The sequence below is a fragment of the Bubalus bubalis genome, chromosome 16 (genome assembly GCF_019923935.1).
Source record: "Bubalus bubalis isolate 160015118507 breed Murrah chromosome 16, NDDB_SH_1, whole genome shotgun sequence".
Lineage (NCBI taxonomy): Eukaryota > Metazoa > Chordata > Mammalia > Artiodactyla > Bovidae > Bubalus > Bubalus bubalis.
In genome coordinates, this window is record NC_059172.1 from 18,713,695 (window position 1) to 18,728,812 (window position 15,118).

Below are 15,118 nucleotides of genomic sequence, written 5' to 3' on the forward strand. Positions count from 1 at the left end.
AGTGACTGATTTCATTCCCCTTCCCCAAGTTCCTGAGAGGACCTAAATCTCATCTCATGCTGTTATCATATTCAGTTCAGTTCAGTTCAGTCGCTCAGTCCTGTCCGACTCTTTGCGATCCCATGATCGCAGCACGCCAGGCCTCCCTGTCCATCACCAACTCCTGGAGTCCACCCAAACACATGTGCATTGAGTCAGTGATGCCATCCAACCATCTCATCTTCTGTTGTCCCCTACTCCTCCTGCCCTCAATCTTTCCCAACATCAGGGTCTTTTCAAATGAGTCAGTTCTTTGCATTAGGTGGCCAAAGTATTGGAGTTTCAGCTTCAACATCAGTCCTTCCAATGAACACCCATGACTGATCTCCTTTTGGATAGACTGGTTGGACCTCCTTGCAAGCCAAGGGACTCTCAAGAGTCTTCTCCAACACCACAGTTCAAAAGCATCAATTCTTCGGCGCTCAGCCTTCTTTGTAGTCCAACTTTCACATCCATGCATGACCACTGGAAAAACCATAGCCTTGACTAGAAGGACTTTTGCTGACAAAGTGATGTCTCTGCTTTTTAATATGCTGTCTAGGTTGGTCATAACTTACCTTCCAAGGAGTAAGCGTCTTTTATTTCATGGCTGCAATCACCATCTGCAATGATTTTGGAGCCCAGAAAAATAAAGTCTGACACTGTTTTCACTATTTCCCCATCTATTTGCCATGAAGTGATGGCACCGGATGCCATAATCTTCTTTTTCTGAATGTTGAGCTTTAAGCCAACTTTTTCACTCTCCTCTTTCACTTTCATCAAGAGGCCCTTTAGTTCTTCTTCACTTTCTGCCATAAGGGTGGTATCATTTGCATATCTGAGGTTATTGATATTTCTCCCAGCAACTTGATTTCAGCTTGTGCTTCCTCCAGCCCAGCGTTTTTCATGATGTACTCTGCATATAAGTTAAATAAGCAGGGTGACAATATACAGCCTTGACGTACTCCTTTTTCTATTTAGCCAACATCTTATTAAAGTGAGTGCAGTGAAATATGATATCCCATTCCTGCCAAAAGAGCAAGAATGAAGTCTATACTGCTGGGCCTGACTCTCATAGGCCTCAGAAGCCTATGGAGATGGATACCAGAATGATTCCTTGGCCCAAAACTTTCCTGAACAAGTTCATTTTACCCAATTCTCATATATATACCCAAGTGGTTCCCTGCTTGTTAATATTGTAATTCTCCAAAGATCTCCATCCCTTCAAAAATAAGTATTTGCAAAGATAGCCCCAGGTAAGCTCTGATTAAGGTATTTTAATTATACTCCCATGTGGTCCACTGGAGAAGGGAATGGCAAACCACTTCAGTATTCTTGCCTTGAGAACCCCATGAACAGTATGAAAAGGCAAAATGATAGGATACTGAAAGAGAAATTCCCCAGGTCATTAGGTGCCAAATATGCTACTGGAGATCAGTGGAGAAATAACTCCAGAAAGAATGAAGGGATGGAGCCAAAGCAAAAACAATACCCAGCTCTGGATGTGACTGGTGATAGAAGCAAGGTCCGATGCTGTAAAGAGCAATATTGCATAGGAACCTGGAATGTCAGGTCCATGAATCAAGGCAAATTGGAAGTGGCCAAACAAGAGATGGCAAGAGTGAACGTCAACATTCTAGGAATCAGCGAACTGAAATGGACTGGAATGGGTGAATTTAACTCAGATGACCATTATATCTACTACTGCAGGCAGGAATCCCTCAGAAGAAATGGAGTAGCCATCATGGTCAACAAAAGAGTCCGAAATGCAGTACTTGGATGCAATCTCAAAAACGACAGAATGATCTCTGTTCGTTTCCAAGGCAAACCATTCAATAGCACAGTAATCCAAGTCTATGCCCCAACCAGTAATGCTGAAGAAGCTGAAGTTGAACGGTTCTATGAAGACTTACAAGACCTTTTAGAACTAACCCAATAAAGATGTCCTTTTTATTATAGGGGACTGGAATGCAAAAGTAGGAAGTCAAGAAACACCTGGAGTAACAGGTAAATTTGGCCTTGGAATACGGAATGAAGCAGGGCAAAGACTAATAGAGTTTTGCCAAGAAAATACACTGGTCATAACAAATACCCTCTTCCAACAACACTAGAGAAGACTCTACACATGGACATCACCAGATGGTCAACACCGAAATCAGATTGATTATATTCTTTGCAGCCAAAGATGGAGAACCTCTATACAGTCAGCAAAAAAAAGACCAGGAGCTGACTGTGGCTCAGATCATGAACTCCTTATTACCAAATTCAGACTTAAATAGAAGAAAGTAGGGAAAACCACTAGACCATTCAGGTATGACCTAAATCAAATCCCTTCTGATTATACAGTGGAAGTAAAAATAGATTTAAGGGCCTAGATCTGTTAGATAGAGTTCCTGATGAACTATGGACTGAGGTTCGTGACATTGTACAGGAGACAGGGATCAAGAACATCCCCATGGAAAAGAAATGCAAAAAAGCAAAATGGCTGTCTGAGGAGGCCTTACAAATAGCTGTGAAAAGAAGAGAAGCGAAAAGCAAAGGAGAAAAGGAAAGACATAAACATCTGAATGCAGAGTTCCAAAGAATAGCAAGAAGAGATAAGAAAGCCTTCTTCAGCGATCAATGCAAAGAAATAGAGGAAAGCAACAGAATGGGAAAGACTAGAGATCTCTTCAAGAAAATTAGAGACACCAAGGGAACATTTCAGGCAAAGACGGGCTTGATAAAGGACAGAAATGGTATGGACCTAACAGAAGCAGAAGATATTAAGAAGAGGTGGCAAGAATACACAGAAGAACTGTACAAAAAAGATCTTCACAACCCCGATAATCACGATGGTGTGATCACTGACCTAGAGCCAGACATCCTGGAATGTGAAGTCAAATGGGCCTTAGAAAGCATCACTACGAACAAAGCTAGTGGAGGTGATGGAATTCCAGTTGAGCTATTCCAAATCCTGAAAGATGATGCTATGAAAGTGCTGCACTCAATATGCCAGCAAATTTGGAAAACTCAGCAGTGGCCACAGGACTGGAAAAGGTCAGTTTTCATTCCAATCCCAAAGAAAGGCAATGCCAAAGAATGCTCAAACTACCTCACAATTGCACTCGTCTCACATGCTAGTAAATTAATGCTCAAAATTCTCCAAGCCGGGCTTCAGCAATACGTGAACCGTGAACTTCCAGATGTTCAAGCTGGTTTTAGAAAAGGCAGAGGAACCAGAGATCAAATTGCCAACATCCGCTGGATCATGGAAAAAGCAAGAGAGTTCCAGAAAAACATGTATTTCTGCTTTATTGACTATGCCAAAGCCTTTGACTGTGTGGATCACAATAAACTGTGGAAAATTCTTCAAGAGATGGGAATATCAGACCACTTGACCTGCCTCTTGAGAAACCTATGTGCAGGTCAGGAAGCAACAGTTAGAACTGGACATGGAACAACAGACTGGTTCCAAATAGGAAAAGGAGTACGTCAAGGCTGCATATTGTCACCCTGCTTTTTTAACTTATATGCAGAGTACATCATGAGAAACACTGGACCGGAAGAAACACAAGCTGGAATCAAGATTGCCGGGAGAAATTTCAGTAAACTCAGATATGCAGATGACACCACCCTTATGGCAGAAAGTGAAGAGGAACTCAAAAGCCTCTTGATGAAAGTGAAAGTGGAGAGTGAAAAAGTTGGCTTAAAGCTCAACATTCAGAAAACGAATATCATGGCATCTGGTCTCATCACTTCATGGGAAATAGATGGGGAAACAGTGGAAACAGTGTCAGACTTTATTTTTTGGGGCTCCAAAATCACTGCAGATGGTGATTGCAGCCATGAAATTAAAAGACACTTACTCCTTGGAAGGAAAGTTATGACCAGCCTAGATAGCATATTGAAAAGCAGAGACATTACTTTGCCAACAAAAGTCCGTCTAGTCAAGGCTATGGTTTTTCCTGTGGTTATGTATGGATGTGAGAGTTGGAGTGTGAAGAAAGCTGAGCACCAAAGAATTGATGCTTTTGAACTGTGGTGTTGGAGAAGACTCTTGAGAGTCCCTTGGACTGCAAGGAGATCCAACCAGTCCATTCTGAAGGAGATCAGCTCTGGGATTTCTTTGGAAGGAATGATGCTAAAGCTGAAACTCCAGTACTTTGGCCACCTCATGCGAAGAGTTGACTCATTGGAAAAGACTCTGATGCTGAGGGGGATTGGGGGCAAGAGGAGAAGGTGACGACAGAGGATGAGATGGCTGGATGGCATCACTGACTCGATGGACGTGAGTCTGAGTGAACTCTGGGAGTTGGTGATGGACAGGGAGGCCTGGTGTGCTGTGATTCATGGGGTGGCAAAGAGTTGAACACGACTGAGGGACTGAACTGAACTGAACTGAGTATGTTACTTACTAAATAGTGTTAAGTAATTCCTATAACCACAACAGATAATAGAAATATCTCATTTTCATAACCATTATTTCATTCACCCCAAGAATGCAAAAAAACCCCCAAAATCCCATTGATACTTCTTTCAGTTTTCTTCAGATACCTTCAACAAAGCCCTTGCTAGTGGAGCCCTTGCCTCGGTTTGAACAGGATGGAAACTAATGCCAAAAGAGTTATTAAAAAAAAAAATCCAGTCAATTGTGTGTTAATCTCTGACTTCCTTCATAGTCTCCAGGCCATCTCACAGATCCCTGAGTAATACTAATTCTTTTTGGCAAAATTATGTTTTTCAAACTTTTGGAAATGCTTTCTTAGGGGTGGTCTTGGCGTTAATCTGAGTGGGCTGTAGGGAATGAGGGCAGACACTTAATCATCTATAAAATCAGTACTCTTTGGGAGTGAGAAAAATCCCTAAATTTGCCTTCCATTATCCAGTTGGAAAAGCAGTCACCTGTGGACAGGAACTAATTAAATACTGTGTGTATTAGCAGGTAGAGCACTGCCCTTGTAAATCAGGAATTATAAGAGAGAATTGCCCTGAGGCTTGCTCTCTCCATTTACTTGTTTATTTTGGAGTGTAGATAGGCTAGTTAATCATGCTACTGGGATCATAACCTGTCTTTAGTTCATGTAATACATCTTTGTTATTTTATTGCATTTGATTTAATTTTATTTTTCCTTTATCTCCATACCCCACTCCCATTACTTCAACTTTTTTTCCACAGAATCTCTAACATATTTAATAAAAGTTCATGAATACACATTTTTAAAGTATTTTATTGTTTTGTTTATTTGTATGTTAAACTTTACATGTATGATGCTCAAGAAAGTTTTCTGTTTCTTTCATTTTCTCACTGAATGTTGTGATTGGTAAAATCTTGGATACCTACTCCTTGATATTTGGTTATTCTCTGAATTTCTAATTTTTGTCAATCTTATGGATATAAAGTGATAACTCATTGCAGCATTATATTTACATTTCTTGGGTTACTAATAAAGATAAATAGCTCTTTATAAGCTTGTTATGTAATGTCAAAATAAAACAATTCAGTAACAAGTTTGATATCCTTTATTCAAGGGAAAACAGTCCATAACCAGTGGACCACTCTTCTGAGGGATTTTGGGCAAGAGTGAGTTTTACAGCGCGTTAGAAGTGGTAATGTGGAAATGGCATGACTGACTGGTGTTGCATATCTGATCTTATATTTCAAAAGATCAAGGAACAAGGAAATAACTCTACAGTCCAGAATTGGCTTAGTGTTTGGAGTTGGCTGACTGGATACATTCTCTTTCTGGTCAAGTGGAACATTTTCAGGAACAGGAAATTTAGGTTTGCTGATGAGTGAGTGTTAGTCACTCAGTGGTGTCCAACTCTGCAATCCTATGGACTGTAGCCCACCAAGTTCCTCTGTCCATGGGATTCTCCAGGCTAGAATACTGGAGTGGGTTGCCATTTCCTTCTCCAGGGGATCTTCCCGACCCAGGGATCAAACCCTGGTCTCCTGCATTGCAGACAGATTCTTAACTATCTTAGCCACCAGGGAATATGACAACCCAAACAGGAGCAGCTCTATCTTGAGCCTAGAAACGTATTTCAATAGTGAATACCCCAATTTTACCATTTGCCTATTTTTGAGTTCTTTGCCATTTTCCTACTGTTTTGAAATCTTTTCTTGTACTTTCTAGTTATTAACCCTGGTCAGTTTTAAAGTAAATATCTTCTCCCAGTCTGTTACATGTTCAAGAACATTGTATGTAGTAATGTTGTTTTGAATGGAAATCTTATGTTTTGATGTAGTCAAATCCATCCTTCTTAAGTCCTGCTCCACTTCAAGATGATAATATCTTAACTCCAACATCTTCTTTTATCTTTATGATTTTACTTTTCACAATAAGCCCCAACTGAAGATCACTTTTGTGTGCAGTTTGAGGTATAGATCCAAATTTATTTTTTTTCTGTAGCACAAGACAGTTTTCTCAATATCCTAAGTCAATTATAATCCTACTCATGAATGAAGAAATTTATATTATGGAAGATACCATGATGAAATGAATGGTGAAGTGACTTCCTTTCCTTAAGTAGGCTTCCTAAAATGGTACCTTTTCAAAGAAAAGTTTTAAGGTAGCACATTGCCATAGTCCTTATTCAGACTGTGATGATGAGACATTAGAGGAGTAGAATTGGTTGGAAGAAGAGGTTTGAGTTTAGGGGGAAAAAAACAGATAAACCACAGGGCAACTGACATAGTCAAAAGTGGGAGGGCTATCCTGAAAAGTCTTCAGGAAGCTTCTTCTGATAAGGGTGAAAGGAGGGGTGAAACCAGGCAGTTTCAGACTGGGCCATTCAGTCATTCAATACGTTTTGATTGCTTTCCATGGGTCAGGCACTCTTCTAGACTCTGTAGATGCAACCACAAGCAAGACTGATGGGACTGCTGCTGCCAGCGCACTTGTATTTCTAGCATGGGTTGACATTCCAACTTTTCTGCTTTCCCCTCTACACCGCCACCAAATAATTCTTCCAACTATTTAAGATATAAATAAATTGATTAAGATATAAAGCAAATTAAATAAGATATACTGATCTCATGAACATCCATCAGTAGATTTCTACTGGCCACTGCAGTCCTGGCATGCAATAGCCCAGGTCCTCCCTGATTAGATCACATACCTACATTTACAACTTCATCCCTTAGCTACTCCCCTACCTCTACAGGCTGATCCCCAATAAAACAAACCATTACGCGTGCTAAACCTCAGGTAATCCCAGACGTTATGGCAATCCCACTGTTTTGTCATGAGAGGACCACTCAAAAAAGCTCTGATGGCCAAGTTGAATGCACAAATGTTTGGGGATACAGCTAAAAAATTTTTAATGTCTACTTACTATGTTTAACATTAACGTAAATGTGTCAAATTAAATATTACTGAAATGTTAATAAAATAGAAATATTGATTCCTTTGCTCTCAAATTTTGTGAAATATTTAATTCTAACTCTACATTGACAGCTGACAACGGTGTCTGTTTTCACCATCACTACAGCCAATTTTGAGTCACAGAATGCAGATTTTCAGAATATATCGTCTTTTTAGTTCTGTATGTTGTTTGTACACAGAACTTTTTGAAGCCGAGTGATGTGCCACTGGAATCTTTATCACAAGCCACACACATTCATACTCCTTTGTATAGCAATAAACATTTCAAAAAGTCTCCAATGGGTGTATATATGTATTCTTCATTATGCAGCTATGTGCTGTTTTTAAAATGGTCTTTAAAAGGCCAATTCATGATGACATACCCAGACAATTTTGAAGACATATTCAAACTGTGATGCTGGAGAAGACTGATGAAACCAGTCAATCCTAAAAGAAATTAACTCTGAATATTCATTGGAAGGACTAGTGCTGAAGCTGAAGCTCCAATACTTTGGCCACCTGATGCTAAGAGCCGACTCATTGGAGAAGACCCTGATGCTGGGAAAGATTGAAGGCAGGAGGAGAAGGGGACGACAGAGGACGAGATGGTTGGAGGGCATTGTTGACTCAATGGACATGAGTTTGAGCAAGCTCCAGGAGATGGTGAAGGACATGGAAGGTTGGTGTGCTATCGTCCATGGGGTCACAAAGAGTCAAACGTGACTGACCGATGGAACAACAACAACATCCCAGGCAAAAAAATAGAACTAAATATACTTTAAATCTTTCCCTCCTTCTCTCTCTCCCTCAATGTCATCTTCCCCAAATGGTAATTTATTTTATTTAAAATAAAGTAACCATCAGGGATGTAATGTACAGCATAAGGAATATAGTCAATAATATTGTAAGACCTTTGTATGGTGACAGACGGTAACTAGACTTATAGTGGTGATCATTTCATACTGTGTAAAAATATTGAATCACTATGTTGTATACCTGAAACTAATGTAATATTACCAGTCAATTATACTTCAATAAAATAAAATGGTAAAATAAAGTAAACAGGCAATCACTTCATAAAACAATAGACTTTGGAATAAATAAAATATGACACTTTTCTGAAAAATAAGTTGGGGGAGATTTTTGCCTTACACTTGCCCATAGGAAGGATTGGTTACTATGGTTCCCAAACCATGCCATGCTTTCCATACTCCCATGCCTTTGCCCTTGCTTTCCCTCTGTCCATAATGCACTGCCCCATCTCTCACTTCAGCTTCTGCCTGCCCCTGCACCCAACAGTGCCTCTGTGACTGTGTTTCATCATCAGAAAGCTGTTACCTATTTCTGTCACCATGCAGTGGACTCTTTGAGGTCAGGGGCTGTGTCTGAGGACCCTGGGGTCCTTAGCACACTTTGTAGCATCCAGTGCCTTATTCTCTTCCATGAAACAAACCTGAAGTGGTTGACTGGGAGTGAATGGTTGAGGAGGTCATCATATGATTTATCATCCCAACCAGAACACCTTGTTTGGATGTGAAATGAAGCACTATTGACAATTAAGCCAGGACACTAGGCGTGGACCAGAACCGTTCTTGGTAAACCGAGAGATAGTCATCCTAATAAAATGACCAGGGAGGTGACTTTGGGTTTCTAGTTTGAAAATAGTAGATCAGTATTTGACCCTTCATTTGTCCAACTTCCTTTCTGCTTATGCCTTCTTTCCCATTCCTCTTCCTTATTTTCTTTCTTCTGCTCAGCAAGACGCATACAAACTTGCTGAACCAACATGCTGCACTCTCATCCTTCACTTCACAAGGTTATTTAAGGATAAGAGCCCATGAATCCTGAGAGGAGTGTACAGTGTGTTGGGGTTGGGTGGGAAGTGCCTTAAATATAGTTCTTGTGAAGTTAACTCTCAAGATTTTTTTCTTTCTTTCCTTAAGTCCTAGTGACTCTGAGTATGTGCTCAACAAGGTTAAGGTCTTAAATGAGCCAAACCTGTCTTCTCTGCCTTCGTCCTGAAATCCGCAATGAACTGAAGGCATCTTTAAAATATGAAAGGCAGATTTGGGCTGAATGGAATCACTGCATCCTGCAAGATAGAAAAACTTGATTTGTTGGGAAAATGCCCTTGTGAGTCAGTGGAAGCTGTGTACCATGATGATTCAAAGAGCAAGAATTTTAGAATCAGACATATCCAGATTTGAATTCTGACTCCATCACTTACTTAGCTGGGTGACTGTGAGCACATTACTTAACCTCTTTAACCTCATTTATCTTATTTGTAAAATAAGGGGTTGCACCAGACCTACTTTAGAGGCTCACTGTGAGAATTAGATGAGATAATGCATTTAGCACTGTGCCATGCACATAATAAATACTCAGTGCAAGCTATTACATTGTATACACATCAACTAAAGTTGCAAAAGCAATCATTATGTCTGTATATAAACAGTTATGTCAGATTTGATGATCAGAGCAGTAGGTTGAGGATGCAGAAATCTGAGTTCTTACCATACCTCTGTGCCTGTTGAGCTATGTGGCTCTGAGTAAATCATTTAACTTTAGTTTTTCAGACTCCTCTGTGAAATGAGTGAACTGAAGATGATTTCTGTTTTAATTACCTATTACTCTGTCAAGTGCGTCCATACATGCAAAGTGCATGCACAACTTCAGTCATGTCCAATTCTTTGCCACACTATGGACTCTAGTCCTCCAGGCTTCTGTGTCCATGGGATTCTCCAGGCAAGAATACTGAAGTGGGTTGTCATGCCCTTGTGCAGGGGATCTTCCCAACCCAGGGATGGAACCCGTATCTCTTACCTCTCCTGCATTGGAAGGCAGGTTCTCTACCACTAGCGTCACCTGGGAAGTCCTTGCTCTGTCTCACACTATCCCAAAACATAATGGCTTAAACCAATAATGATTCATGCCTTTCCCGGTGGCATAGATGGTAAAGAATCTGCCTGCAATGTGGGAGACCTGGGTTCAATCCCTGGATTGGAAAGATCCCTGGAGGAGGGCTTGACAACCCACTCTACTGTCCTTGCCTGGAGAATCCCACGGACCGAGGAGCTCGGCGAGCTGCAGTCCATAGAGTCACAAAGAGTCAGACATGACTGAGCAACTAAGCACACAAATTGCTCAGGATCTTGGGAATTCTCTGGGCTCAGCTGGGTGGTTCTTCTGCTCTCTGTAATGTTAGCTGGAGTTGCCCATCCAGTTGCTTTCAGCCGACTGCTCAGCTGGGGCCAAAATATTCCCGAATATTCTCATGTGGTTGGCAGCTGTATTTGTTAGCTACAGTTCTCAAGTCAACTCATTCTCTGATGCTGTTCTCTCTCTACAGGGCCCTTCCAGCAGGATCCCTATGTCCTATTTACTGGGCAACTGGCTTCTAAGAGGGAAAAAAATAAAAGCTTCAGACTTTCTTAGGTCAGAGGTCAGTGTTAGTTCCATTATAGAATGTTTGTCAGAGAAACAGAGAAACAGAGAAACAAAATTAAGGGTAGGGGAAGAGACTTTACCTCCTGAAGATTTTCAAGTGAAAGTCACTCAGTCATGTTCAACTTTTTGCAACCCCATGAGCTATACAGTTCACAGAATTCTCCAGGCCAGAATACTGGAGTGGGTAGCCGTTCCCTTCTCTAGAGGATCTTCCCAACCCAGGGATTGAAGTCAGGTCTCCCACATTGCAGGCAGATTCTTTACTGTCTGAGCCACCAGAGAAGCCCAAGAATACTGGAATGAGTAGCCTATCCCTTCTCCAGAAGATCTTCCCAACCCAGGAATCGAACTGGGGTCTCCTGCATTGCAGGCAGGTTCTTTACCAACTGAGTTACCAGGGAAATTTTTCAAAGTCACATTATAAAAGAAGGAGCAGGATGAAAAGGATTATTGTGACAATTTTTCAAAGCAATCACTTCAATCCCCATGTTCCATGCTAATTTTGACTGCCCACATTGAAACCTAAAGCTCAGAGGCAATCCAGTTTCTTGGTTTGGTTTATGGACTCTCTGAATTTCCCAGTGAGTTCCTAGTATGCGCCAGAATTTAAAACCTACCCTGCTCTCAGTTTAGCCCCAGTACAAATCCAGTGTTTTTGCTATCCAATATCTTCTCAGCCTCCTTCTGGTAATTGAATGCCCCAATTTCCCTCCAGGAAACTGGTGCAGGCACAGTTGGTTACAACCCAGTGGCCACTCCCCATTCTTCCCTACCACTAGAACCCTTTTTCTAGTTATTTAGATGTTAGTGTCCTTAGTCCAAGAAGATGAGCTTTCTTAGAGATAAACATGTGACTCAGTGCTGGCTGATGACAGATCAAGGCAAGTCTCCTGAGGGGCCTTCTGGAAAAGATTTTCTTTTTTAAACAAAAGAAAGAGACTCATAAGAAGAAAGCCCTGTCCATTCCTTCCTACTTTAGGATTTATTATGTGGAACCAGCTGTGGAAGCCACCTTGTGATCATGAAGGGCAAACGCCAAGGACCATAGAGAAGCACTCAGACCCTTGACATTATTAAACTTCAGATTTATCCAAGCTGGAACTCCCTACCCAGTATTTCTTGTAAAGACCCTATAAATAAGAGTCTGTTAGCTACAGTCAAAATTATCCCTCCCTGACTCTTGAGAATCTATATGGTCTAGTGATGCCGATACCACCGCTGAGTCCAGAAAGGAACACATAACCCATAACTAAGCAATCAGAATGTGCATGCATCTGACCACAGCAGTTACTTCAGAGATGGGCCAGGGACTCTGGCATAACCCATGCAGTTTTCCCTGGGACTTTAGGAAAGAGGAATTCGCTCTTTTCTTGTTGGACTTAAATGCAGACAGGAAATAGCAGCTAGAGTTGCCGTAGCTGTTTTGTTACCATCTCACTGACTTGAAGCATCAACTCAAGGAGGTAGATTCAAGAGAAAAAAGGGAAAACTGATTCTTGGTAAGATCGTTCAAGTCCAGGATCCAGAAGCCCCAGTTCTGCATTTTTCAGTTTATTTGACCCACTCTTTTTGGAATAAGCTGTCCTGATGAGACTTTTGTCATTTGCAAGAAGAAGACTCCCACCTGAGGACGTGCAGCTATTTATTATGAAACTACCCATCAAGCTACCACTTTGACTGGAGGGCACTATTTAGTCTTCAACTTCTGTTCTTTATCCAAGCTTATCCACTGCTATAGATATATTTTCAGCACCAGCACTTATATTGTCTAGCCATTAAGAGTAAGACCATGGGACTATGCTTGGCCCTGGATTCAAACCCAACTCTGCTATGGATTAGATCTTGACTTTGGGCAGATCTTCGAACTTCTGTATTCTTTAGCTTTGGCATGTTTAAAATTAGAACTATAATGGTTCCTGCCTCCTAGGGTTATCGTGAGGACAAAAGCAGAAAAATGTATGCGAAATGCTTAGTCAGCATAATGCCTGGCCCATGCTGCTGCTGCTGCTAAGTCACTTCAGTGCAACTTTTTTAATGAAAAACCTAACCTAGTAGGGTAGGGCAGAGTAATGACTCCATGAAGATAAAAATCTCCCAAACCTTCAGTTCAGTTCAGTCACTCAGTCATGTCCGACTCTTTGCGACCCCATGAATTGCAGCACGCCAGGCCTCCCTGTCCATCACCAACTCCCGGAGTTCACTCAAACTCACGTCCATTGAGTCAGTGATGCCATCCAGCCATCTCATCCTCTGTCATCCCCTTCTCCTCCTGCCCCCAATCCCTCCCAGCATCAGAGTCTTTTCCAATGAGTCAACTCTTCACATGAGGTGGCCAAAGTACTGGAGTTTCAGCTTTAGCATCATTCCTTCCAAAGAACACCCAGGACTGATCTCCTTCAGGATGGACTGGTTGGATCTCCTTGCAGTCCAAGGGACTCTCAAGAGTCTTCTCCAACACCACAGTTTAAAAGCATCAATTCTTCGGCCCTCAGCTTTCTTCACACTCCAACTCTCACATCCATACATGACCACAGGAAAAGCCACAGCCTTGACTAGATGAACCTCTGTTGGCAAAGTAATGTCTCTGCTTTTCAATATTCTATCTAGGTTGGTCATAACTTTTCTTCCAAGGAGTAAGCGTCTTTTAATTTCATGGCTACAGTCACCATCTGCGGTGATTTTGGAGCCCAAAAAGATAAAGTCTGACACTGTTTCACTGTTTCCCCATCTATTTGCCATGGAATGATGGGACCACATGCCATGATCTTCGTTTTCTGAATGTTGAGCTTTAAGCCAATTTCTTCACTCTCCACTTTCACTTTCATCAAGAGGCTTTTTAGTTCCTCTTCACTTTCTGCCATAAGGGTGGTGTCATCTGCATATCTGAGGTTATTGATATTTCTCCCAGCAATCTTGATTCCAGCTTGTGTTTCTTCCAGCCCAGCGTTTCTCATGATATACTCTGCATATAAGTTAAATAAGCAAACGTTAGAACCTATGAATATACTATGTTTCATGGTAAAGGGGAATTAAGATTGCATAAGGAACTGAGGTTGCTAATCAGCTGTCTTTACAATAGAAAAATTAACCTAGATTATCCAGGTGGGTCCAATGTCCAAGTGTTCTTATTTTTTTTTTTTAGTTTTTCACTTTTTAATTTTTTTTAATTATGAAAATACAACATATTCATAAGAGATTTGGAAAATACAGAACAAAGTTACATGAAGTTCCACTATATATTATAATTATCTTTTAAGTAGATAAGATTTTAGACAGGAGTTTCAACATCAAACTCTCAAAATTAATAGAATGAATATACAGAAATATAGAATGATACAGTAGACCTGAAAAGCACCATGAATGAAGTTAACAAATTAAGATTTATACAATTTTCATACAACATTAGGACATAAATTCTATTCAAGTTCCCATAGACTGTAATCTTGAAGACATTGAAAAATATCCAGGGATATAATACAAGGTGCAAACATTCCATGGTCTAAATGCATTGAAATCATACAGAGTCTGTTCACTTATCCCTTATCTCTTATTGAATTCTGTTAGAAATCAATATCAAAAGATATTTGAAAATAATCCATATATTTCAGGTGCAATGTGACATGTACCAAGAGAGATCTTTGACTTAGCCATTGAAAGCCTCAATAAAGTTAGAAGACTGGAGAAACACAGAGGGCAATTACAGAGAAGATAATAAGTGAGAAATTAATGTCAAAATGAGAAATTAAGATCAAAGATACTTTAAAAGCCCCATATATTTGGAAATCAAATGACCACTTTTAAATGATGGGTGTGTCTAAGAAGTCATAACAAGGAAAACTAGAAAATATTTGTAAAAATGAAAAGAGAATTTACCAGAATTTGTTGCATGCAGATGAAGCTGCTCAATGCAACTAAATACAGTATGGAACCTTGAATAAGGTATGAAAACAAATAATGGACACTGGCATAAAATTTTGTGAAATTTGAACAAAATCTGTACCACAAAGCTTCTTAAAAATAGAAGAGGGAGGCAGAGGAATTAGTCAAAGTGATGTGATGTGAGAAGGACTCAATCTGCCATTTCTGGCTTTGAAGATGGAGAAAAAAGGCTATGAGCCAAAGGATGTGGGCAGGCTCTAAAAGCTGGAAAAGGCAAGGAAGCAAGCCTTCCCCTGGAATCTTCAGAAAGAAATGCAGCTTCGTTGACACCTTGACTTTAGCCAGGAGACCTTCTACAAAGCTTTTCCTCTATATAGTCTTGTAATTGCTACCAGGGACTCAGCAATTAATAAGAAAGTCATGGC